We start from the raw sequence: 25788 nt of genomic DNA, 5'->3' as shown, positions 1-25788 counted from the left end.
TCCTGCAGTGCAGTGGTAATGTTAGTCATTTTTGCATGAATAAATGAAGGTACAGTGTGAAATTTCATAACTACTGTGAACCAAAGTCTCCATCCTGCATGGAGGGTCTAATCTTTGCAGGACTAGTCTGTACTAAATAGTATTTATTGCTACTAATTTAATGCTAAGTCACAGAATAAACCTTTTTGTACTTCTGTGATTCCTTATCTCAACTGTATTCAGTTTTCATTCTTCTATGGAAATGAAAGATTGAGATTTAATTCTGACAGAATCAATTCTGGATCTAAAAATCAACAGAGAAGCACTTGCTGTAGGCTCTTACAAGAAGTGACTCAGCACTTGTGGCCTAGTACTGAGAATCCTCTGATGCTGAATTTTATTGGGCAGATTCATCGATTTTTAAGGCTGGGGAGAACAGTACTATTTGCCCTCAGGTCCTTCATAGCACAGACCATAACTTTAACTGAATTAGAATTTTTCATGAATGATAAAATCTTGATTGGTACATATACTTTAGTAAGATACTCTGAAGATTAAATATTATTATATTTAAATATCTGCACATTGTTTCTCTTCCCATTTATCTGTTTTGATCATTTTCAGCCACTGTATCTCTTACTTAAGCTGGCAAGTGGGGGAGTATCTTTTTCAATAGATGTAGGATAATAAGCCATCCAAAACCCCACAAATGTGTTGGTCAGTGCAGAAAGTCTGCAGAAAATATGAAGGGATGCTCATGTTCGGATAGCATAGATTGTTTTTTATTAAAAATAAGGATATTTTGGGTTAATTCATAATGTCTTTTCTTGAAAAATATTTATTCAACTGTTTATATAAACTTTTAAGCTTTTTTTTTTTTTAACACTTCTCAGTTTCTCATTGGAAGTACTACTTGGAGAAAAAAAAGACTAAAACTTTAATTTTAAAAATGCCATAAAAATATTAAAGCAATGCTGAAAGACATTTAGCTAATGCTGAAATGAAATATTTTTATATCTTAAAAGTTCTCCATATTTCTAATGATATTTTTTCTTTTCTTTTAAGATACATTTGTCACCTTGTACTGAAATTTATAATTTTCTTGGTTCTTCTGAAATACTGTTTCACATCAAATGAATTGATTACTGAAATAAAAATATCAGCGACTGATAACCATTATTCTCTTGACTACTAACTGAAACCTTCATTACCCAACCTTCTCCACTGCAAATACATGCAGAGTCGACACTAAGTCAACTCTTAACGCATGTTTCTGAGGCACACTAGAGAAGTTCAGAATAAGACAGGCTTTCAAACTTTTCCACAAGCTTGCAACTCTTTTCCAAAGTTGTTCAGATTTAAAATGCAAATTCTCAGAGTACTTTCCAGTACTTTACCAAATAAAAACCTAGAAGTCACAGTAATGTTATCAAATGGATTGATACTCATAAAATTGGAGAATCATGTAGCTTGTAAGGGATCTCCAGACCTTGTCTGGAACAACAGATAACTGAGGGCAATCCCCTGCCTGCACAAAGATTACTTTAAGCCATTGCTTATATTCACATGTTATCTGCCATGAACTTTGAACCTCTGTCTGAGTCACTTCGTGCCAGGTAAGCAAGTGACAGCTTAAAAAAAAAAAAAGTCTAAGGCTGTCGGTCTTTCAGATGAAATTTCTACATCTTCCTGGTATATCCCCACTTCATTGTAAAATGGTGTAAAACAACTCAAATGTATTTCTAAATGTGCTGTTGAGGGTTCCTTCAGCATGAAGGAATCCTGAGATGCCTCAAAGGCAGCTTTGTGCCTCTCTTTACTGTTCCTGCCACAAGGACTTGTCAAGATTAGTTAGGGGGTGGAAAACTAAAACATGGTCATTCGCTCCATGATCGGTGACTGGTTGGGAGATCTGTAGTTCTTCTGCTTTTACAGAAGAATTATAGGCTGTGTTGGGGCTTGCTTTGACCTCAGACAGCTTCTGGAAGAAGAGGAAGCCATTGGTTGCTGCCTTCGGGGGTGCCTGGAACAAGGCCAGGGATTCTCCTTGCAAACCTTTATATCCCCTTTAATCCAGGCTTAGCAAACTGCAGAATACAACCTGAGGAATGCTGCTGTGATGGTAGGTCAGGGATAGAGCCCTACTGCCAGGCCATGGGAGCTTCAGAAAAAAAAATTGTTTAGACATAAAAATGCAAAGGGAATTAATGTAAGTTGCCTGCATCTCATGTGAAGTGCTCTCAAAAGCAGCTACTGAGCATTCTGTACTGCCTGAAGGTTTTAAGAGTTCTTGGCTAAAACTGTAAGTAGGAGCAAAAAAGGTCACAAATTTCTATGAGACAGCTAAAAAGTCCTCATATGCACATGCTTCTAGGAAACTGGAGACAGTAAAAACCATTTCTTACTATTTATCTTGCTGATTATTGGGAGGGGGTGTTAAGTGCCTGGGATAACTACTTTTTTTGACAATTGAAAGGACATTGTCCTACTTAGGGTTCAAATGAGGTTTTAGTTAAAAGTGTTTTGTTCTTTTCGGTTAGTGTACTTCTGTGCTTCTGTCTTCAGCAGGTTATGCTTGAGCCAGTTTTTTTTTTCTCCACTTTCAGACATTCAGTATTTCTATTTTTGAAAATAAAGTTGCGAAAACTGTGTCAATGTCAAATACTGGGTAAAAACTGACAGAGGTGATGGTTTCAGAATGTGGTTTTGCAGGCTTGTATAATTTTTGAAAGTGATTAAAAACAAGAATAGAAATTCCTTTCCTGATATGTTCTTTTTTTTTTTTTTTAAAGTAGGTTTTCTTTGTTCTGCATAGATCCTTGAAGACCTTAAGTAATCCTGCTACAAACCTAATTTTATTAGCATTTTAAAAGAAACGCTTGTAGAAAATTTTCATCTAAAAAGTTGTTTGGACTACTTTGGGACATAGCTTTATTTTACTCATCCACAGTATTACCTGATCTTTTAAAATGAGGAGATAATTTTGCCAAATTTGGCTAAATGTTATGACAGCAGTGGTCAGTTGCAAGGTGATGGCTGATGATACTCTTGAAATACTCAATATGTCACATTAAGTCATTACTTCTCTGTAATATATGAGTCAGTTTAGGAACCTGATAAAAGTCCTGGTCCTAAACTCTGGATTTGACAAACAGAGGCTTTTAACCTATATTATGACCAGTGAAACTACTGTTTTTATTTTCAGGAAAACGCGAGTTTAAATCTCAGCAAGAGCAGGTACCCTTACATTGCATTTCTTTGTGGTGACTTTCCTTAATATCATTTCTGTACATTCTGCTCACTCTGTCAACATATTAAAGGGAGGAGAACACACAAGAGCAACAAATAGCCACAGGACACTTACTGCATGTGGAGGGACTGAAGAAACATTTAGGGTTGAGCAGTTCTTCTACCTGATTCATCAAAATGTTCCACAGGAAAAATTACTATTTTCAAAGTTTATTGAAAGTGACATAAGCTCACTTAAAATTTTTAATTTGGGGGAGAAGAAAGACATTTTGAACAGCAGAACTACCTAACTCTCATTTTAAAATCCCTGATTACATTTTCAGCAAGAGGAAATATTCCTGAAAATGAACACTTTGACCTGTCTTTGGGCAATTTTCAATATGACGTGTCACATATCAGGATGGCTTACTCTTTGGAATTACGTACCATTTTTAGAGCTGGGGAAGCCCTAGTGAGTTTTTGTAGCACTTCGCAGTCAGGCTGCATCTTGATCTGGGTTTCCCTCTTTGGACGACAAGTCTGGATCTAATTCTTCAGCCTTATGAAGTATGTTTTGGAGGACTTTAGTTAGAAAACAGGGAAGAGAGTTAAACAGTTCATGTTTCAAAGCAATAAATTGAAAATTGAATATCCATATAAAGGTAGCACTCTATTCGTAGTTCAAATGGTCAAGGAGTCTGAATGGAATGAAAATGCTCAATTAGATTACAGCATAAAAATAAAGAGATAGTCTGAACTGAGTTAAACTACTGACATTTACATTAAAATGTAAAAGGCTGTAAGAACAGTATATATGTTATTGAAATGCCCTAAGATCATCATACTTCAAAAAAAAGAAAAAAAATTCCTTCTGGGAGATTTAGTCAAAATCCACTTTTATGAGGAGAAATGAGATGACTAGGCTATTTCTTAAATTACCAAGAAATAAGGAGAAACCTTATCTGAGAGAGGGCAACATATAGCAATCATTTGACAGATTACATTTAAATAAGATAAACTAGAATGTTACTGACTTAACTTCTCAATCTACAGTTGAATCTTGTAATTTTGGAAATGAAAACAATTGGTAGTGATTTGCTGTTTGATTTACTCAGAAGTATGAATGTTACATTAAGCACACAATTCTTCTGCAATTTATGAAAACTGAAATAGAGCAAGTTGTTTTCAGAGTAATCTTACTTTAGCTGTAAGAGCAAATGAAAGGGAATTTAATTACCACTCAGTGGAAAAACAAAACAAAACAAAACAAAAACATAAAAAGAATTATGGTAAAGCTATATGCAAAGGAATCAATTTTCCTATAATCTCATAGGTAATGAAACACATGCACTTATAAATCACTGCAAATTATTTTAAAGTGAATTCATTGCTAGCTTTTCTTCATTCAGGTTGTCTAGTCAGGATTGTTAGAGAAATTAACAACCTAATCTATAGTTTACAGCTACTATACTGAAATTAAACCAGATACAGTAGACACCTTCCTTTTTAGAAAATGGAAACTACAACCTTTTGGATTCTACAGGCCTATCTGCAGACTGTATACTTAATACACAGTCTACTTACTGTAGACTTAATATACAAATGGAAACTCAAATCATTCAGCTACAAATGGCTATCTTAGTAAAGCCACTTTATATTATTATCAACCTGTCTAGTCATTAAGTGCCTACCTGGAATTTAAAAGCCTGCCAGAAAACAAAAGCATGAAAAAAATAATGATGGCTGTTACTTCTTTTAATGTCATATCCTCTTATCTGTTATACAAGGAGAAGCTGTGACCCTGTGATCACTGAAGTATATGCTTAACTTTACAAACTTCACATCGAACTTGGCTCAAGAGACTTACCAATGTGTTTAAAATTAATGCATGCAGGGATGCTCAGACTATTATCTTAAAGAAAAGTAATGACAGCAAGAGCACCAAGCATATTTCTGATGGTTTCCAGGCATTTTACAGATCTGAAATTAATGAAGCCTAACAATAACCTAAGAGAGATGATACTGTAATTTGTTTGTGGATCTGAGCTGTAAATCTGAGCTGTAAAAATGAAGAGCTAGTTACAGTAAAAGGCAAAAGCACCTATAAATTTGGTGCCACAACATAAAACTTGAAGGCACATGGTGTTACGTATGGGATTCAAAACCAGATGAGATGCTCAGTGTCCTCTTAGAAATGCATGCAGACTTGCTATTCAGAAAAACATCTGGTGAATGGAGAGTGATGAAAAGATGCCCAAAGGAAGCCAGGGAAGCCACCTTAGAAGACAGATAGGCAACTATACCTCTTAGTTCACAGATCTAAGCAATGTTCATTTGCTTCTTCTGAAGTACAGCAGAAAGTGATCTAGGAAAACAAGAAAGTGTGTATTTTCAGTGTTGTCTTCAGCTTTTCTCATCAAATGGAGAGTACTCAGACTTGTATCATTTACTTCCAAGCGAAGACCCAAACCACAAGGGAAGAGGCAAGGCTGAAATGTTTCCCCTGGAGCTTTCTCTTGCAGCTGTGTCACTGGGCAGAAGGGAAGGAAGGACTCCTATGACTGAGGATGCCGAAATTCTGATCTTCCCATCCATCCCACATTACACAATCACTGGAGAAAATAAAAAGAAACGAACTCAAGTTCGTTTATAAGTATATAAGCTCAAATGGAGCTGGATCTCTGTCCCAAGGTCCCTTAAACCTAAGGGAATGCACTGGCCAGTTTGATACAGTGATCTGACAGCAGGTTGACTGGGATTTTCTGCATATGTTTGTGTCCTGTTTTAGATAAATGCATCATTATTTTTTTCATTTGGCCCTAAGCAATTTGTTGATTCCACATAGCAATTAAATGGTGAAACAAACACATGCTTCTCTACCATGACCAGCAACTACAACTCCTGCAGAGCGTCCTTGAAACACATTTTAAAAGCCCAAGGCAGATTTGAGCAACTTGTGTGATATACAAAGGTTTGGCAAATAGCAGAGGATCTGGCTGCTTCTCCTGAGAGAAAAAGGCTTTTTTTTTTTTTTTGACAGCTGACAGAAGACTTGATTTTATTCATTGTCTGGCCTGCATGTCCCAGTCTAAGGTGGGGAGAGCGTGTAAGTATATGGGCAAGAGTTCTTTCTGTGTCTGTATTCTTGACATAGGTTTGGCTCAGCTCTGCAGGGGATTATTTGCCACTCACTGCTTGCATCTTATTATATTAATGAATCATATACATGCATGATGGGAGAAATCTGGATCCTAGCAGAGTTATTGGCAAACATCCCACTGACTAAACAGGAGACTAAGTTGAACCCAGTGCAGAATAAGGATATGGATGGATTCCTGGGGGGCGTTTCTCAGGAAAAACTGAGAACTCTGAAACAAGGCAGCCATTAGCTACCCCATCAATCCCTTAAGTGTTCCAGGTAATGCACTTAACTGGAAATAGAAATGAACTGTTACTTTTATTTTTCAGATGGAACTAAAATGACTTAAAAAGTGAAAATAAATGTTTGTTTTTAAAGCAAAGAGCAAAATCAACTAGTCAGCTTTCCGAATGCAATCTACGTGATTAATGTGTCTCGAAATACAGACATTTTTATAAAATATTAATTACTTCAGTTCTGGACTGTATTAAATTACACTCAGCAGTGTTGAAATTCCTTCCATATCTTTTATGAGTAAATAATATTTCTTTAATTTTTTGATCATGGAGACTACTTCCTGTGTAATTTTACTCTTTTTGCTAAAAAAACTGACTTGTATGCCAGACACAATAGAAGTCCAAGGAGCCTCCTAGGAGCAGAGATGACTTCTGTGAGCAGGAATCTGTGGAATGTGCTTATTTTTGCTTATAGCTCTCATGTCCAAAATTTCAGACATACAAATGTTGAAGATTGACTTTTTTTCTTTTTTTTTAACAGCAAGATAGCATCATTGTAGCTTCTTTAATTTAAATGGCTTACATAGGCAAATCTATATGACAGTTATAAAATAATAGAGCTCAAATGCTTGATCTACCTCAAAATACCCAGAATGCATTTAATTTTCTGTTTTACCAAGAAGAAAAATTCCCCTAATTGCAGAAGTAATTTGGTGCCGTAATAGCTGTGAGATGTAATAGGGTTTATAGTCTATAAATACTTCTGTTACTTAACAAGATTATTTTCTGTTTTCCTTTCAGTCTTATTACAGATGAAACTTCATATAGAAAGACTAGATTATAAGATAACAAAATGGTAATAACGATAGCTACTGTTTATTAAACACCAGATTTTCTCTTATTCATGTGTTCAAAGATAGAGAGGAGTGCCACACCTCTTTCATGTGCACAACAGATTCACTGTCAGAAAGGAAGAAGTTGGCAGATTCATGAATAATGCTGAAGGAGGAGAGCAGCTGTTTAGTAACAAAACAGTCTTAGTAGCGCCTTTCAGCCACTTGCTGTACCATTTGACATGGTGCGCGCTGAGTGTGTGTGCGTGCGTGCGTGTTTGTAACTGGAAAGGCGAGATGTAGAAAAAAGATCACAGTGGCAGCACTGATTATCATATTAGCAAAGTAAATATGTCATTTTTTGGTAAGAGGAAAGTAGTTTAAGGTTTTAATTATGGAAGGAGAGAACCACCTGAAAGGAACCTCTCCTCTGGCTCTTTTTAAACTTCCTTTTGTCAGCACAAAATACCTACATAAGGTATTGTGCCACTGCTGCTGCTCCTGGAACACCCAGTCAGGTAAATCATGGCGTTAGGACAGCCAGTGGAAATTTTGCCATTCATACCACCTAGATAAAAATTTTACCCTATGACTTTTCTCAACTTTACTAGTATTAAAAAAAAAATCACAAAAAAAAACCCACAACCTATGCAACCTGAAATGACAGTGTAAAAATTACCAAGGAAAAAAGAATGGGAATTAAAAAAATCAACAAGGAAAAATCCACACCTGATAAAATGGCAAAGAATGATTTTCAGGCACCAAATGAGAAAAATGTCTATGTTGTTATTTATTGGTTTCCATAAATGTATGTGCATGTAAGTTGTTCCTACTCAGAAGAGTAATTCCCTTGACTACAGTCTTTATAGTCTATATACAGAGAATGGGAAGAAAAGGCTTGTTATCCCAAATTCATACCACTGGGCAAAAGGAGAGAACTGCATATCTATTCAAGGCAATTAGCATCTATTATGAAAACATGGCTGTTCTGCATTCTTCACACAGGCTAAAGAGCCACATATACTTCTGGTGTAAAAAACACAACACGTGCAGGAACAGTAGGTTTATAGAGGATGTATTCCATAGTTGTATTTGTGTGCAGTTGCCCAGGACTACAAAACACATTCTTCAGACCAAGGATTTAAAGATCCCAAGGTCTGTTGTTGTTTCATTTTTCCCCCAAATTTGGGCTGTTATGTTTTATGGCAGAGATTATCTTAGAAAAAAGAAAGAGAGGTGCACAACATAGTATCAAAAACTCCATTACATTAATGAATTTAGTTTTGCAATTAAATGTGTTCATACGAAACCCATTAAATCATTTTACAATGACAACAAAAGATCTTTTTCCTGTTTATTGTAGGTGTATAATAACTTGGGTTTTTATTTGGCAACGCCTTTTAAGACACGTTTGCTCAACTGACGGTGTTCATGCATATGTGTTTTAAGGTGTGATTTGGATGTAAAGTATTTGGCATAGGAATATAGAACCCATTTCAGAGTCGCAGCTCAGAATCCAAGATTTACGAACAAATGTTTCTTAATGCTTGGTTAAATTACTCCGAGCTCAGATGACCTGAATTCTCTTAATATAGTCTGAACTGACTATATGCTGGATTCATACTACTGGACAAAGGGAGAGAACTGTGTATCTCTTGAAGGCAATTAGCATCTATTAGGAAAATATAGCTGTTTTGTGTTCTTCACACAGAAAAATGAGCCATATACACTTTGGGTGAAAAAGTGTTACACATATGCACAAACAATAGATTTCCAGAGGATGTATTATTTCATAGCTGCATTTGTTTGCCTTTGCCCAGGATTCTAATACGTATACAAAACAAAAGGCTATTCAGTTTCTCTAACCTTTAACACAAAGTCTGGCAATCCTTTCCATTATACTTCTTTCTTAGGTCTTCCTTTAAGACCAGGTGAGGGAGGAAACAAAGAGTTGTAGCCCTATAATTGCAATTTGTCTTGAAATTATTGCAGCCTGCAATCAACTTATTGGCAGTCGGTGAGCATTTTTTATTTGTCAGATTTGCTGTTCAAGGTGATTTCTAAATAAAAGTAAAGATAAGTAAAATATCTTCACACAGATAGCCTCAATAGTATATTTATATACATAATGTAATCAATGGTGTGATCATTTCCTAATTGAAACCTCTGTTGGTAAAATGAACCTTCCCCCTTCTCCTTCCCGTGACATATGCTGCCTTTAAATTTCATCAGATGATTGTAATTTGGAGAAAACAGCTCTTCTTGTAACACTAAAAAACTGTGGTGTCTGTCAACTTTTTATTAGAGAAGGAAAGGTGCTTGCCCTATAAAGAAGGCTGCTTTGAAGCATAATGTTTAGTACTGTTTCTTTAGAAACAATATTTTAGCATATTTTTCTTGTAACGTCTAAACCGTTAATATCTGATAATACATCAGCTTGGTTATTGAAATCACCTTGATATGTTTGGAATTTGACCAGTAATATTGTAGTCAAATGAGGAGATATATTATTCATGCTTTGTTAGGTCAACTGAACACATTTCAGCCCTACTGTGTTTGCAATCATCTTGACTAGTGTCACAATATTTTCCATCACCTCTATCAAGGCACATTTAGCACCTTTTTTTTTCCCCTTTTACAAAAAGAAATTCTCAATCATAGCTTTAAAGCAAACAGGCAACTGAAATCCACCCATTTCTTCAAGCTCTATAATCCCTAAGGCACCTGAAACAAAAACATATTGATATTAATTATCTAGCAGAAAGCAACCAAGAAAATCTTATTCCCAACTCTCTCTTCTTCCTTTACTCCTACACCCGATGTACCTCTAAACAGAAAGCCTGAGTAGTGTGAAAGCACACAGGGAGACACGATGATAGCACAAGCAAGCCTCCTTTATACCCTTGTCCCCAGGACTCTTTTTCTGTATCTTCTCCTCGCAGCCCTCTCCTTGTTCACCTGTGATAAGGGTAATCTCTTCTCAGCAGCTCCCAGTGCTTCACTCACTGATTTCTTCAATGAGCAAGCAACAGGAGAGGTGTTGTTCACAAAGATCTGTCATCTTTTCCCTCCCTTCATTAGGCTGATGCCTGTACCAAAATGAGTTATCATCTGAAAGTCCATAGGGCCAGGCATCCAGTCCTGCATGGGTGACAGCAGTAGCCCCTACTGGCTGGTGAGGATGCCATGGGCATGCCTGTTGCAAGCCTCTGGTGAGGGCTGTGGGGTGCTGTGGGTGGCCCGGTGCTCCGCTGAAGGCAAGGCTTCTGTGGGGCTGGGCTGGAGGAGCCAGCAGCTGGCAGCAGGAAGTAAAATTGCCTTGTTTTAAGTGAAGTCCCAAACGGAAGCAATTGGCTATTTCCTTCCCAATGCTGACCTAGGCAACAGCTCTCCTGAGTGTTTAGGTTTCACTTCTGAATACCAAAGCACTAGACTTACCCTGGAAGGTGTTTTTTTTTTTTTTTTTTCCTAAGTTGAAACATAAGCTGTGTCTGGCTAATTTTTTTTTCTTTTTCATTTAACGTTTAGACATAGGACTGGATTCTAGGTCTTTGTGCACTCGCTCTTCCCCATGCTCTGTTGCATCTTTCTGTGTTCTGGGTTGTCCCGGACCTCAGGAGTTGTGGACTCCGTATTGCAGTGTGAAAACTAGTTTAGCTTAGAAAAAAGGCAAGAGTTCATGGCGCAACGAGCTGATTATGTGAATGTGGTAGCTGCCATTCCAGTATTGGTGTGTAATACCAATGTTTTGATCCCTAGTCTAGCTCAAATCTTGGGACAACTTCCTTCGTATGGCAGATCCCAGTTCATTCTTTCACAAGTAAGATTTCTTGTGCCTTGCTCAGGAGTACAGGCAGACAGGAAAAAGAGCTTTCTTGTATAACACGCTCTGCTTGATGTCCTCCTGAGAACTACTTACTCTTTTTACCCCTGCAAAGTGAGAATTTTCCTGGTAGTACATAGAAATATGATTATATACCACTATGTTGGTCCACAGGAGTGATCTGGATGACAAGAATGTGATCTGTGGGCACTTATAAGATGAGGACAAAAAAACATACCCTGCTAATCAGTAGCAGAAGTACTGACCACACTCAGTTCCCTTTCCTATGGTTTATCTACACACTGCCATCTATAAGGCAACATAATCTAAAATCATAGATTTTGTGAGAAAATAAAAGTTTGGATCCTGATTTTCTTATAGATGTGAAAGAATTATGGTTCTGTCAGTCGCAGTTACTCAAACCATAGTGCAGCTATGCAACAAGAAAAAAGTACAGAATTTTGTGAGTATACATAGAATAATCGTGACACAGAAATCATTAAACTAAATTATGATTTTAGTAAACACTGATGCATGTAACCAACTAGTATAATGTAGTGCATTGACGTATTCAAATACTTCCTTTTCAGTTTTCAGTAGATAAACATCAATATCATTATGCTGCACATAAAGTCAATAAAAACTTAGGGGAGGAGACTCTTCCTCAGTTTATTTCCAAAATAATTGACTTGTAGAAACCGAAACAGTGGTCTATGGTTAAAAAAAAATGATTGTTTATTAAAAAAAATGATTGTTTATTAATAGCAGTGAAGTGAAGAATCCTTTAGAGAAAGAGTACTTCAGGAAAAAATTGCTTGATTTTGCATAATCGAGGTTCAGTGTAATGACAGATTATGCTCCTGACTTTCCTTTTGAAATGGCAGATCACCAAAATGAGTCAAAAATGGTGATCAGTGTAGTAATAAATCTAAAAATGAATAAAAGATTTGCTTAAAACAACAACAACAAAAATAAACAAAAAGAAGGACAGAGTTGAAGAAAAGAGTACAGAAAGTTCTACCTGCTGTTAGGCAGGTGCACTAATGACCAGGGAACCACTAACATTGGTGAGAAGCTCTCCCCTTAGCACTGTGGAATTATGCAGTGATGTGGGACTCTTAGTAAGTGAATGCATTTATCTAAATGACCCGTATTAGAAATGAAACATTTTTTCCTTAGTAATTTGAGATGAAAGGGTAAGCATTTACACTAATATTTTGACCTCTCTTCCTGTGTACAAATGCTTGTATTTGCAATGCAATGAATTAACACGAGTGTAAGCAGTGCAACAATTTCAAAGCATGTGAAGATTTTCTCAGAGAGAAGGTGCTGTAACACACATTCTTCAACTGTATGCAAAACAGTGTCTTTTCCTTGAAGTAAAACAGACCTGGCAATTCTGCTGTTTAATGAAAGATGTTGGGGAAAAGGTCTGAAAAGCAGCTTGTGGTAAAATAATTTGTACAGACTTCGTGTTCTACAACCAACAACAGCACATTGATTTTTGGTTGTGTACACCAGTGAGATTATACAACTTGCAAGTGCAAAGCAAGCACTGATCAGAGAACAAGGGCGATTACGGAAATGTTGTACTCTTGAGAAGTGCCTGCATTGCTGAATTGATTTGTGGTTTGAAATCCCCAAATTCTAGAAGCATGGGGAAAAAGAGAATCAGCTCTTTTCTCGTTTGGCCCTGCTCAATGTAAGAGACAGAAGGAGTGTGGGAAATGGTGGATTGCTGCTGCTGCTGTTTTTTTTTTATTTATTCCTAAGGTCATGATGCCCAAGAAAAGACAGAAGCAAATGATACATTCTTTGCTCACCTTGCACAGGCGTCTAGATGCTTACTTTATTTGTGTTTATAATCAGCCCTTGCACTATTACAGTTCCTAAGGGGAAGTCAGTTACAGAGAAAGGCTCAAATAACAATAGTTACAAATAGCAAATATTGCATATCATTAATGACTTTTTTCTGAGTTTCTCAAGGTTTACTAAAACATTTATCTGAAATCTCTTTCTGTATAAGCAACAAAACACTAACCTATCTAAATTAATAAACAGATTTCATTATTATACTTTATTTTATACCTTCTTTAAGTTGTGATGTCTGCTGTATTATTTCACATTCAAAAATTCTTTGACCAAGTTGTTTTTGTGCTTCTTACTGTTTCATTAGTGACATGAAACTTTAAGCAGCTCTATAGCTCTGATTATTATCATCTCATTAGGGCATAACACTACCTGTCTGTCTTCTATTTTCTTACGGATTTTCAATTCCCTCACCAGTTTCCCTGTGAAATTTTATAAATCTTGCATGTCTTCTCAATATGGCTCTGAAATGGGCTGTGTGTGTATCTCTACCCAACAGTTAACATTAAACTGTAATGCTTATAAATTTCATAGAATCTAACAAAAATACCGTGTCATAAATCTGCTTATAACCCTGGTTCACTGGCCATAATTCTTGACTTTTAGTAGCTTTATCCAAAATCAAAGGGTTTAATAAGCTCTGCAAAATCATAGCAAGCTGCCTGCTGTAGCCTGCCAGAACTTTGCATGGTTCCTGGAAGGCAGCTAGCAAATGGAGTTTCTGCACATCAGTTTCCTCTTATTGCGGTGATCTGAAGTGAGGAAATCTATATGAAAATCTCTTTCTGACTCTACATCTATTATATTGAATTTTTAGGCAATATTTAGGGTCAGAGGCAGAAGAATTAGCCAAGCTAATTCTGCCTGGAAACCTGTTCCTTTCGTTCACCAAGGACCGCTTTTGAAGCTGCTGCTGTGTCTGCTGGGGACTAACATAATAAGAGGCAACTTGTGCCTTCTGCCTTTCACCCTGTGTCTGTGAAGAGAGTACCTCTGTCATGAAGAGTACCTCTGCCTTCCCTGTAACAAAGGGTATTTCCATCCCCTTCTAACTGAAGCAATCTGCACCCTCCTTCTGTGCTTCAGGTTTGAGCTTGCCAGGAAAGGCTTCCTTCTATTCCCGAGCTCATGTCCAACTTCATTAAACTTTTTTTTACATATATACCTATGTAAGCCTACTTGCTTTGCCTGAGGTTTTTGGTTTTAGCTCACTTTAATTGTCAAATCAGGTTTGAAGTAAGCAATACAATCAATCCCTGCATGAAGTCTTCTACATGACAGAACTTTAAAAACATTTTTCATATTAACTGCTTAAGATAATTAATGCAGAGTTTCAGAATTATAGGTCTCATTCCTTAAAACTTCTATTTTATTGAAATAAGAAATCTCAAAAGATTTTTTTAACTACATATGAATATCAGTATAAGGCTTTAATTCCGGTAATCTGAAATGGGATTTTAATGCCCCAACTTGTATGTATAAAATGTAGTTTGAACAAAAATAAATACAAGAAACTCTCAAAATCAGGCAATTCAAATTAGAATTAATTTATGATTTTAGGCTTGTTTAGCTTGCCTTTTGTTTTTAAAGAAGATGTGACTAGAGAAACTCTTTTGCAGACATTCCAATTACAGTGTCAAAGAATTTTCTATCTCGTTAGTGAGGACCTAACTAAGAAAAGTATCTCTAGAAATACTCTCCTGTAAGGCAGTGTCTATGTAAGGCTGTTTGTTCAAATTTAACACCACAGGGTTTTGCTAGTTAGACTTTTCTCAAAAATCCAAGTTTACAGGCAACGTGTCTTAAGAAAGGGTCTGAATTTTTAACCTGTTCATTTAATTTCCTAATTTTCATGTGTAAAACTGTAAAATGTGCATGCACCATATAAAAATGCAGGGAACGAATCACGCAGTGATCTAATATTATTGTTACAAGTAACATGTTCAAAACTTTGAATGTGCCATGAGTAAGTAACATGTTAATTTGTTCTTTTGTATGTATACATGAAAACAATGTGCAGAATATGCATTTCTGCCCGATGCCTATAGATTCCCCGCCTTGTGCAGGGGATGGAATACATTAGCCTCCACTTGTTAGTTCTTCCCTTGTGCCCCATGTCTCTACCGCTCCGTGCCGAGAGCCAGCTCTGGTGGCAGCACAAACCCGTGCTGGCTACTTCACACCGCCGTTGTGTGAATGCTTCACGAGCGTTGATTACAACCCAGGAAAGCCCTGTGAGGTGGGAGAGGGATGTGACCTTCCGTCAGCCATCAGCAAACTGGTGGCATGTGGAGATAAAGGTGAAAAATGTCAGGTCGGACTCCAGAAGTTTCCAGGCACCTGGTGCCATTTGTGAAGCGCTAGGCTATGGCCGCCTCGCTTGCGAGCCATCTACCTCTGCAGGCTGCAGAGCCTGCTCATGGTGCCAGGCCTTTATTAAGGGAAAAAAGACAGAAGTGGTATGTTGTGTTTTATTTGCTAAGCCTGGAAATCACAGTGAAAAGCGTCAAGCAGCCTGTCAAGGAGAAGCGGGGGACGCAAGGCTGGCAGCGGGGCCCTTTGGCGTGTTCGTCCCCTCGCCACCGGGAAGCGGAGGACTGGGGCCGGCCTCTGCCCCTTCGGGGGAGTTTCGAACTCCGTCCATCTGCCCCCATTGCTGCCCTGAGCACCGAGCTCCGGCTCGCTGCGGGCACGCCTCGGAGCGGCCACAAGCCCGTACGCGACGCCGCGGCGCCTCGGCCTAGCACGGCCGGCGGCGGCGGGACTAGAACCCGCGACCCCCGGAGCCCCATCCCCTCCCCGCGCCACCCATGCGGCCGCCGGCACCAGCAGCGGGGCCGCCCGGCGCGCGTGCCCGCGCGGGGAGGGGAGGCGTGGACGGGGTGGGGGGAGCGGCGGGCGCGCGGCCGGCTTCCCGGTGCCTCCAGCGGCAGCAGGAAGAGGCGCTGCCCCGCGCACGCGCAGCTGGCCGGGCGGGCGGGCGGGAGCGCGCGCGCTGGAGCCGCGGCGGCGGCGGGCGGGCGGGAGGGGAGAGGAGAGGGGAGGGGGGGAGGGGAGGGAAGCTGCTGAGGTAAAGTTAGGGGGAGCGAGAGGCGCCGTCAGGCAGCCGGCAGCCGGGGAGGCTTCGGCGGCCGCCATTACTGAGCCGAGGGCGCCGGGGAAGGGAGCAGCGGGGAGGCGGGACGGGGGCTGCGGGCTGCGGCGGCGGGCCGGGGAGCGGAGCGGAGTCAGCCCGGCGGGGACGGGGCCGGGGCCGGGGGAGCCGCCGGCGTGGAGAGAGCGTCCCGGGCATGCTGCTGCTGCCGCCGCCGCGGAGGAGCCGGATCCCGGCGGCCAGAGGTGAGGGCAGGGGCCGGCGGCCCCAAGCCGGCAGCGGGGGAAGGGGGCGGCACGGCTCGGCACGGCCCGGCCCGGCGCTGAGGGGCTGCGGGCTGCGGCCGGGGCCCGGCCGAGCGGGGAGCGCGCAGGGCAGGGCAGGGAGCGGGGCGGCCGGCCCCGGCCAGGTGCTGAAGGCCTGGGCCGTGGGAGGGTCCGAGCCTGCCGTGCGCGGCTGCCAGCTGGCCGCGGCTCCCCGGGGAGGGAGGGAGGGAGGCAGGAAGGGAGCTCCCCGCTCCTCTCCTCTTCCTTCCTCATTCCCTCCTTCCCCTACTCCTCCGGTTTCCTCCCCTCTCCCATTCCCGCTGCCCGTCTCCTCCCCCCCCCCTTTTTCTCCTTTCTCCGTACTTCTTTCCCTCCTCACCGCCCCCTTCTACTCGCCTGCTCCTGCTTCTCCAGTGAATCTGAACAGTTGTCAGTTCTCCTCCTCCTTCCTTTCACCTTCAGATATTGCTCGACGCTAAATTTAAGAAAACTTCGCTCGCCTAATGATGTGTGTGCGTTTCTGTTTTTCCACCAGGTGGATTTTAAGCCTTTGAAATAGGGTAGCCAGTTGCAGTGTTGCAGCTCTCGAGCATTTTGAATCCCTTCAACCAGCATAACCTTTAGACTCTCTCCACCCAAGGAAAGCACCACAGATAGAACGCCATAGTGTTGAAAATATAGGATGTAAGGAGTATAAAGCACTATTTGCCTTAAAAATGGACTGTTTCTTCAGAGAAGGAGGACGTACTCGTCACCTTCCCCCCCAGAATCCACCCCACCCTTGCTCTGTAGCCCCCTTTTGCCCTCTCCTGTATCGCTTTTGATATCAGCGTGGAATATTTCCTTAATAAGTAGGAGGGGAACGTTTTAAATCTAGACCAAAATAGGCCTGTGGGGGTATGTGTGTATTCTTTAGTTCAGTGTCATGCGGATAAGTGGAGGATTTCTTTTTTTCTTAATCAAGATCTTTGACAGAAATTTAAAAACTCTACGCTGCAGAGTAAAGGCAGTAAAGAGATAACAGCATTTGCTGGTCAATTGAACATCCATTTTAAACCTGTGCATTGGAGCCAGTTACAGCACTGATACTTGTACGCTTAGTTCATAAATGAATGAGGAATTAGTAAGCTGCATTTTTCTGTCGTGCTGTCTTACCTTCCTGAGGTTCTTCAGTACCATAGCTGTTTTCAACAGTGACATCAGTGACCAGAGTTGCATGTTTTCTCAGGAAAAAAAACACATTTGTATTTCAAACTTGCAGTATGTATCTAAAACTAGTATGTTGCAAAATTCATTCAGGTGTGTTTATGAGGGTTTACCTTCTTTTGTTCCTTCTTTGAAAATTATTTTCAAGAAGTGCTAAAATCTATTTATAGTATTCTACTGGAACTCAGTGTTACTAGAGCTCTCAAAGCATGATGTCAATATAGTAAGATAGTTGTTTTTTTTTAAAAAAAGAGTCTATGGCACTTAAAGTAGCAGAAATTGTTTAAGCATTTGTTACATTATCACTAGCTTGGTGTATTTTGTAACAAGTTATTTTAAAGCTTGGAAAATACTGAACTTAAATAGTATGCTTTTTTTTTTTTTTAAAGTATCCCCATAGGAAGTGGCTGCCAGTGTTGTGTCGTCGCACTCCCCCCACCCCTCAAAATAAAAATAATTGCAACCAAATGCCTGCTGCTTACCGATATTGGACTTTATTGGACTTTATTTTAGGTAAGGCATTGCATGTGTAACATAATCCAATTAAATACCTCATGCTCAGACTGAATTGTTTTTAAAATCCTATATTTAGCGCTAGCAATCAAATGCTGCACATTTTTGAGGTTAAAGATAAAATGTGCTTTCCTGAAGCTATAGGTGTTTTTCCTTGTGCAAACTTTGTAGGAAAGAAATGCACTGATCATAATAACAGATTGTTCTGTATAAGTTTGGGAGTTGTTATTTGAGTAGATGGTACAAAACTAGTTCTACTTTTGTTTGATAAAGATATTAAAGGGAGATTGACAGGACCTTAAGTCTTCCAAAGGTATGTTCCTAACAGAAGATAAATCCCACGTACTGGCATCCTTCGAGAATATTTTGCATAAAACTTTAAAACACTCCGCGTCATTGTTTTTGGTAGGCTAACATGTGGCGTGTCCTTAAAATTACACATGTCAGGCATGCTTCAGGGATGATACTGTCTGACCTTTACTGAAAGAATGGAAGTTTGTGAAGCCAAATGTTCGGTATTAGGTACTGCTGGCATAGTCACGTTGGTTTGCAGACTAAAAGTACTACATCCATAAATGACGTAGCTACGAGAGTAAAGCCTGTGCTGCGTTCTCACTGCGTGGTAATGAAAGGCTGCTGCTCAGGGGAGCCTGCGTTGGTCGGGAAGAGTTTCCCGTGCTGGCGAGAACTCCTGGGGCTTGCCTGAGCCGCACGGCCGCTAGGGGGCTTTGTAGGCATGGCTATCCTGGGATAGGCGCACCAAGCCCGGGCAGGCTCGCTTCGTTTGGCTGGCCATTTTAAATGCACGTCTGAAGTAAGTAACGCATTATTTGACCTAGGCTTCCCGTTGTTTTGAAAGCGTTTAGCCACGCTTGTAAGAAAAAAAAAGTTTAGTTTCAGGTAGTTCCAACAACACTGAGAATTGTGTGCAAGGACTGCCAAGATTTTTTCCTTGTTTCTGTGTTAGTAATAACTTAAAGGAGGCACAGTACTCTTGTTTTTTTCCCTCCCCCCTGAGAATTCCTAGGCTAGAGGTCAGTGTAACTGAGGTGGAATATTGTTGTTTTTTTTCCATTGGATTTTAAAAAGAATTAGTAAGCGTATTAATTTTACAGATTATTGTTTGAACCTTGTCATCACTTCCTTAAATCTGTGGATTTTAATGGGATATTTAAAGAAAAATGAGCTCAAAATTTCTGGCAGGAAAAACTGAAGGAATGGCAGCGAAGTTATTTTAAATTCAGGTATTAGCTGTGCTTTTTAAATCATTAACACCTACCAGAAACTGAATTAATCAGTCTGTGGCTATTTCTGCACATTGCATTTTATGCTGAATTAGAGTTGTTTTCTTTGGTTTTCAGTTACGGTTCCCACACGTTCTTGCAATATTCTATCAGCTGACACACTAGCACTGCAGAGGAATGTTTGCATTTTTAAAAAAGTGAAACTAATACCTACATGCACAGCTTTAGAAACGTGTACGGTTTTTATATTGTAGTATTAGCTCATGTAAGTTAGCTAATTATTAAGCAAAATATTATTTTCTACTTGCACGTGGCTTTTTATTTGCTCATTTCATGAACAACTTAGAAGAGTCCTCATTCTGCACAGGTAGAACTTAGGCATCTGGCTTGTACAAGGTCAAACACCGAGTTACCATTTGAATGAAGTCTCCAAGCTAAGGGTGTCAGTACCTAGAGTCTGTACGCGGTTCCCCATCAAGCAAAATAACACAAAATAATCCAGATGTGTGGATCAGTGAAATTTATTGAGGTTACCTCTGCCAGGATTTTAACTTCTCTTTGCAGCGGATGGATTTTAGCCTCATTTCTCTGCTTACCTTGTTCCCTCCTTCCTCATCTGCCTCATTTTCTTTCTTTTTCTATCAGTTCTATCTTGGATTCCCTTTGTAAGATTTCTTCCTTTAGTGCTTTTGTGTTCTTCCTGAATAACTTAGTGCAGGCTACCTGATCAGGTTATTTACAGAGAAACCCCTGTGAATGCTATGCATGTCTTCGGTAGCTTTTCCTGTGGAAAAAGGATTATGAGTCTATTTTTCCTGTAAACTTGTACTATTTACTTTGCTGTTGAAAGCTTTGAACCTGCATTGAATGCTCTCAGATATTCAGAAATCTGTAGATAAGTCACTTGAGAGGCCTAAGTTCAGACTTGTGCAGTGATGATTATTTGAGCTTCTGAAGTTTACCTGTGTATTTTACCTTGATCTAATTTGTGCAGTTGTTTTTTTGTTTTTTTTTTTTTTTTTTGCTAACAGCAGCAATGCTAATAGGTGCCCCTGGAATATTGGATTCCAGCTGAGGAGTGCCGTTCTCTTTTGAATTTAGGAATAAAAGCCTTGATTTAATTCTGGGTAATACACCAGAGGTCTTCAAAGTATTGTTATTAATAGGAGAAATTTAGTAAACGTAGTAAGATCTTTGAACATCTGTTTAAGTTGGGCAGTCAGTTTTTCTCTTCTTTTTTAATCAACTGATTACTTTGCTTTTGTATACAAAGGAGCATCTAGTATCTGACTTCTTTAAGGATGGCAGGTGAACATCGTGGTAACCAAGTCTGAGATGAATACCAGACCAGTTGGGGTAATCCATTCTCATCCTCCACTTACCTAGCAGGACTAATCACCCTGCCATTAAAACTCTATTCCTTTGTTGGTCTGTGGCGCTACCGAAGACATTCCAGGTCATCCCTTGTTACCTTGCCATTAATTGGTTGAGCTTATTTCCTGATGTGCAGTCTGTTTTTTTTTTCTTTTTTTTCTTTTTTTGACTGGTACTTGCAGAATTTTACTAAGGAGCATTGGATTTACCCTTACTTATAAATCAGATTTCAAGTACAGTTAATTACTTAAGATTACTGGTACTTGTGAAAGCGTGACTCTTGGCCTGGTAGCGAAGATAACAGGGGGCACGGTGAGTGCTTAGGGCCTCAACAGACTTTGGTGAATTAAGACTGTTGGTAAGATTGTATTGGTATACTCTGGACCTGATTTAGTTTGTTAAAAGGATGGTTTTGAAGATATTTTTTTATGCTTGTTAGAGTAAAAAAGGATACCTGGTGGAAAATACTGAATGAGAAATAACACAGCTACCTTAAGCTACATCAACATTATTTTATTATTGGCTCTTTAAGTGACAATGGTTGAATTGTTGTTCTGCTATGTTTTGGGTAGAGCTATGATTACTGATGGGCTGATAGGTCTTGGGAGTTCAGATACCGTACTAAATATTTTTCTAATGCTAAATTTTGGTTCTCAAAGTGTGAAATGAGGGCCGAATTTGTATGGAAACTTTGTCAGTAGTAATCTGAATCCAAAGCTGTAGCTTCATTGAAGTTGTGGTCCTTGATATTTGGAAGTGGTATGCATTTAAAACTCATCCTACAGGCTCTATCCGTGACATTTAATGTGTTTGAATTGACTTCGTGATCCACGGTGGAGTTTGCAGTAATTTTCTCTCCGTGTATTCACATATCCTGCAAAGCAGACTAGGCTGGGGTGTCCCTTCTCTGCATGTGTGCTTTTTTGTTATTTTCTGCTTGGCAACCTAATTTACAAACACTATCACAAAACTGCGATGATTGAAAGTAACCCTTTCCAATTAGTGGTCCCTCACTGTTGCCTCTATGCAAAAATTAGAGTAAGTTGGAGGACTGTGGGGAACCACTTTTTCCTTCCCCTGTCAGTGTTGTTTTCAGCTGCTTAGTTTGCTGTGGGCATGAGCAGTTCTTGTGCCACAACATTTATGCTTCAGTGTTAGGTCTGCAGAGAGTAAACATTTTTAGGTTCAGCGAACAATTTCGGAAGGTATTCAGAAATACTCCAAGTATTTGCGTGTAAGTGATTTCCTTGCCTATAGACCCATCTGCAGCTTCCTGTGCAGCTGCAATCACCGAATAGTGATAGGCGATAGTGTTTTAGTATTTATTAGCTGCTGATAACATGATATCCTGTGCTAAAGTTTAGAATTCTGCTCAGAAGACTTTGAGAGACTTAATAGAAAATAAATGGCACCAGTGACTCTGCGGGTCATGTGGGGCCTGTTTTTAACGAGCTTCTCCTGTGGCAGAGCGTGCGGTGCCTGCCGGCTGGTGCCCCCAGCTGCCTGCATGCGGGCAGGGACACTTCTCCCTCTGGCAGCCCGACGGCTCTGCCAGGTGCCCAGGCAGACCCTCTGCCATGCCGTAGCCCCCTGGCTCCCATGGGTGCAGGGCAGTGCCACAGACAGCTGGGAGGGAAGGGTAGGGATGTGGCTTGCCTCCGCTCTTCTCTTTGGCGTGACGGAGGTTAGCCTTAAAGCAGGGCCAGGCTTAGCGCAGGACTGCTAGCGTGCTAGCTAATCACTGCGGTGTCTGGTACCACGAGCTGAGAACTGCAGGACTGATGTGGCGTTGGTGTCCTGCTTATCGCTTGCTTTGCCCAAAAGAAGGATTACTAAAGCTTAAACTCTTTCAATTACCTATATTATTCCCAAAGCGAAGTAGAATTACAAAGAATATAATTGTAATGACCCCCCCAAAAAATAAACAAGAAAAACCTTTGCCATACTTCCCTGATGTTATGTTTAGCACATTTCCAGCACGGTGCTGCATCTCGTTTAAAAATGACTGCTTTCCTTAGTTAAAAGTGGCATAAACCGTGCTCCAGTCCAAGTGCCTCAAGTTTCTTTCCTTTTCTTTACGTTACTATGTGCAGCACTGACCCGTCACCCAAAGTTTGCTTTTGTGTGGTTGCAAACTGAAGAAGTTCCGTGGAAGAGACCCAATTCTGTTTACTTTACAGCAGCAGCCATGCAGTAAAATCAACATATACCAGGGTTATACTAATAAATTAGTATCCTAGTTGAGAATTCACCATCTTCCAGTAAAATTATGTTTTCAATTTCTGATTTGTCACAGTCAATGATATCATTAACTTCAGAAATGCCTTATTTTTTTCAGGTAAAAGGGTTTTGAAGTACTCAGTAATTTTTTTAGTAATAAAACTTATATACGTATCTTTGGGCATACATTCACTTTATGTATTCTGCAGTTACTGTCTCTAGTGACTTAATCTTGCAAAACTATATTCTAGATATTTTAGAGTTCCAAATTCTGTCAGTAATTAGTGATTTTTGTATCTCATATTTTGTGTGTTATCTGAGACACTGTATTCACTTTTCAGAAGAGGCTTCTGCAGCCTAGGAGTTGTTAAAATATCAAGCTGAACTTCTGAAATCACAGGTCCTTAGGAAGAGTTACGTCCTCTGTCTGTTCCAAGTATTAATAGCTGTGTTTAGAGGATTTAAACCCTCTAAGTTTAGAGGAAGATCCAGCTTGGGCTCTGAGTTCTGAATTAGGTTTATAGGTTTAAAATGAGGGAAACAATACTCTTAACCTGTGCATGAGAAGTACCTTTTCTGATTGCTGCTCCTGCTTTCATTATTTTGAAATTGCTAATGAATCTTATTTTTGTTTTCAGATCCCTCAGGGAAGGACTTACTGAAGGACACTGTTTAAATGTGTGACATCACTGCAGAAAGATCACAGCAGGATAATCATCTTGCTTTGCACCTTGTTTTCCTAAGGGTAAGTTTGGGCTTTAGGTTTTCATAATCTTTTGTTTAAGGGGGAGGGTGGATGAATAAATACAAGGTGATATGCTGTATTTTCTTAAAACTACACTGGGAAATCTAAAAGCCTGTAGAGATGAGATCCTATGGCAAGATTGTCGAAGGTCGGATTCTTCCTGCGGTGATGTCATACACTTTGTGTTCCATAGTTTGTCAAAATCCTTCTGTTTACATGTAGAAGTGCTCTGTTATTTTCAATTCAAAGACTGAAGTAACATGGAGAAAACAAACCACCCCTCCTTTGAATTGGTAACAAGGAAAAGTTGGGGGGAGGGGGCTTGGAGTATTTTCATTTTGTTATACTGGAATTAGGCAGATTGAAAGATTGAAGTAATGTAATGAAAGTAGCTTGCTGTGTATTTTCTGTGTGTATGTTTCAAAATTGTACAGTGTATTTAAATTAGTAGTATACCAACAAGAAAAATCTTCCATTTAGGCAGCAATTCAATAATGATTACATATTAAATATGAAGCCATTATAATGTTAGATTTTTATCAAGTTTATTACGTAATTAAAATAGATCTCATTCTGTGACTTTGCTTTGTCAGTGCAAAATAGAAATTGTTTAAAAAAAAAAAAAAAGAGCTAGTTTTAAATATCTTAAGTGATTTGGCTCCCCCTGTTCTGAGAATCTTCCATGTCAGAAATCTTATGAGAGGCTAGTGTGTTTGTTTTTGTGTTGTAAGTGTCCCATGTCACCTTGCTCTTTCTACTTAGTCTCTTAAAAATATATTGATTGGTTAAAACATTTATTGCTAGAGGAGGAAGAACCCTTGCTATGTGCGGATGTAGGGTATCTGAAAGTATTGATTGCTTCTTGTAAACTAGTTGCAAATAGACAGTGTCTTCCTGATTAAATGAAATAATCCTGTGAATGAAGATTTTTGTGTTCGAGTTTAGTCCACATCAAATCTGTACTGTGCTGTGGTAAATAGAAAACATTTTATAGTGCAAGTGGTGACTGAACTTCTCATTCTAATAGTTTGAATGATGCTACTATGATGAGCTTTGCTTTGGAAACAAAACACTGGGTTTATTGGTAGTAATATAAACACGGCTTTTACTAAGTATTTTTGTTTCCAGAGCCATCTTCTATTAGCTCTGAATTCTCTGTTTTACGGATATAAAAATACAGTGGAAGAAGTAAAAAACTAAACAGTCTAAAATAAGTTCTTTCTGAACGTCTTTGTGTAAATTGATTTAAAACAGAATTTTCTAAAAAGCATCATGTTTCACTTCTGGCAATATGAAAACTATTAAGTATAAAAATTTTTATTTTCCCTTTCGTTTTGCAGTGAAATGCATACTTTGTTTAAAATAAATATTTAAAAAGGTAGTTTTCTTGACTATTTCCATACCCGAAAGCTGTTTTTTGCATATATTTATTTCTATATTGTGGTCAATGAACTTTATTACAGAGTTTGTTACATAAAGAATATGCTTTTGATCAGAACTTCAGATTTCTATTTGTAGGTGTTAGACTGTAAGTTGGAAAACTGTTGACCAGGCGTTGATTCTTTATAGCCAAGGCATTGAAAGTCCATTTTCTATTACAATGTGATACAAATATTTCTCTTGTTACTGCATGCCATCAAGCTCAGGTATGTTTTAATGTTTGTGACTTAGTATTGAGGCAGATTTTGAGAGCCTTTTGGGTGACAGATCATGGAATATCCTGAGTTGGAAAGGACCTACCAGGATCATAGAGTCTAGCTCCTGGCTCCCCAAAGGACTTTTTTTTCTTTTTTTCCTGAAGAAAGGTACTACAGTACCACTCAACAAATTGTTGCTAAGAATGACAAAATAGTAAATAGAACTGAGATACTGAGACTAAAATTTCACTGTTGATGCTCCTTATGGCTTTTCCTTCAAGTATGGTTTATTTACGTATGTTTAGGTACATTTATGCTGTTACTCTGTACTCCACAAATGTGAAAGCAAATATTTTAAGCAATCTGTATGTTCCATTTATGG

At 39.3% G+C, this 25788-nt stretch overlaps 1 protein-coding gene across 3 annotated transcripts in view; it reads left to right on the top strand.

Annotated features, from left to right (window-relative positions):
* Positions 1 to 16162: 16162 nt before the first annotated feature.
* ARHGAP5 (Rho GTPase activating protein 5) overlaps positions 16163 to 25788 on the top strand; it is a 48321-nt gene continuing 38695 nt past the window's right edge. The window contains exons 1-3 of one of the 3 annotated variants that reach the window (XM_035552152.2): positions 16163 to 16446; positions 18063 to 18186; positions 23663 to 23769. The gene's annotated coding sequence lies outside the window, so the exon portion shown is untranslated. The remainder of the gene's footprint in view (positions 16447 to 18062; positions 18187 to 23662; positions 23770 to 25788) is intronic. The other 2 variants (XM_035552154.2, XM_035552153.2) reach the window with 2 other exon arrangements.

This window comes from Cygnus atratus, chromosome 5 (genome assembly GCF_013377495.2).
Source record: "Cygnus atratus isolate AKBS03 ecotype Queensland, Australia chromosome 5, CAtr_DNAZoo_HiC_assembly, whole genome shotgun sequence".
Taxonomy (NCBI): Eukaryota; Metazoa; Chordata; class Aves; order Anseriformes; family Anatidae; genus Cygnus; species Cygnus atratus.
This window is presented reverse-complemented; position numbering and strand designations above follow the sequence as displayed.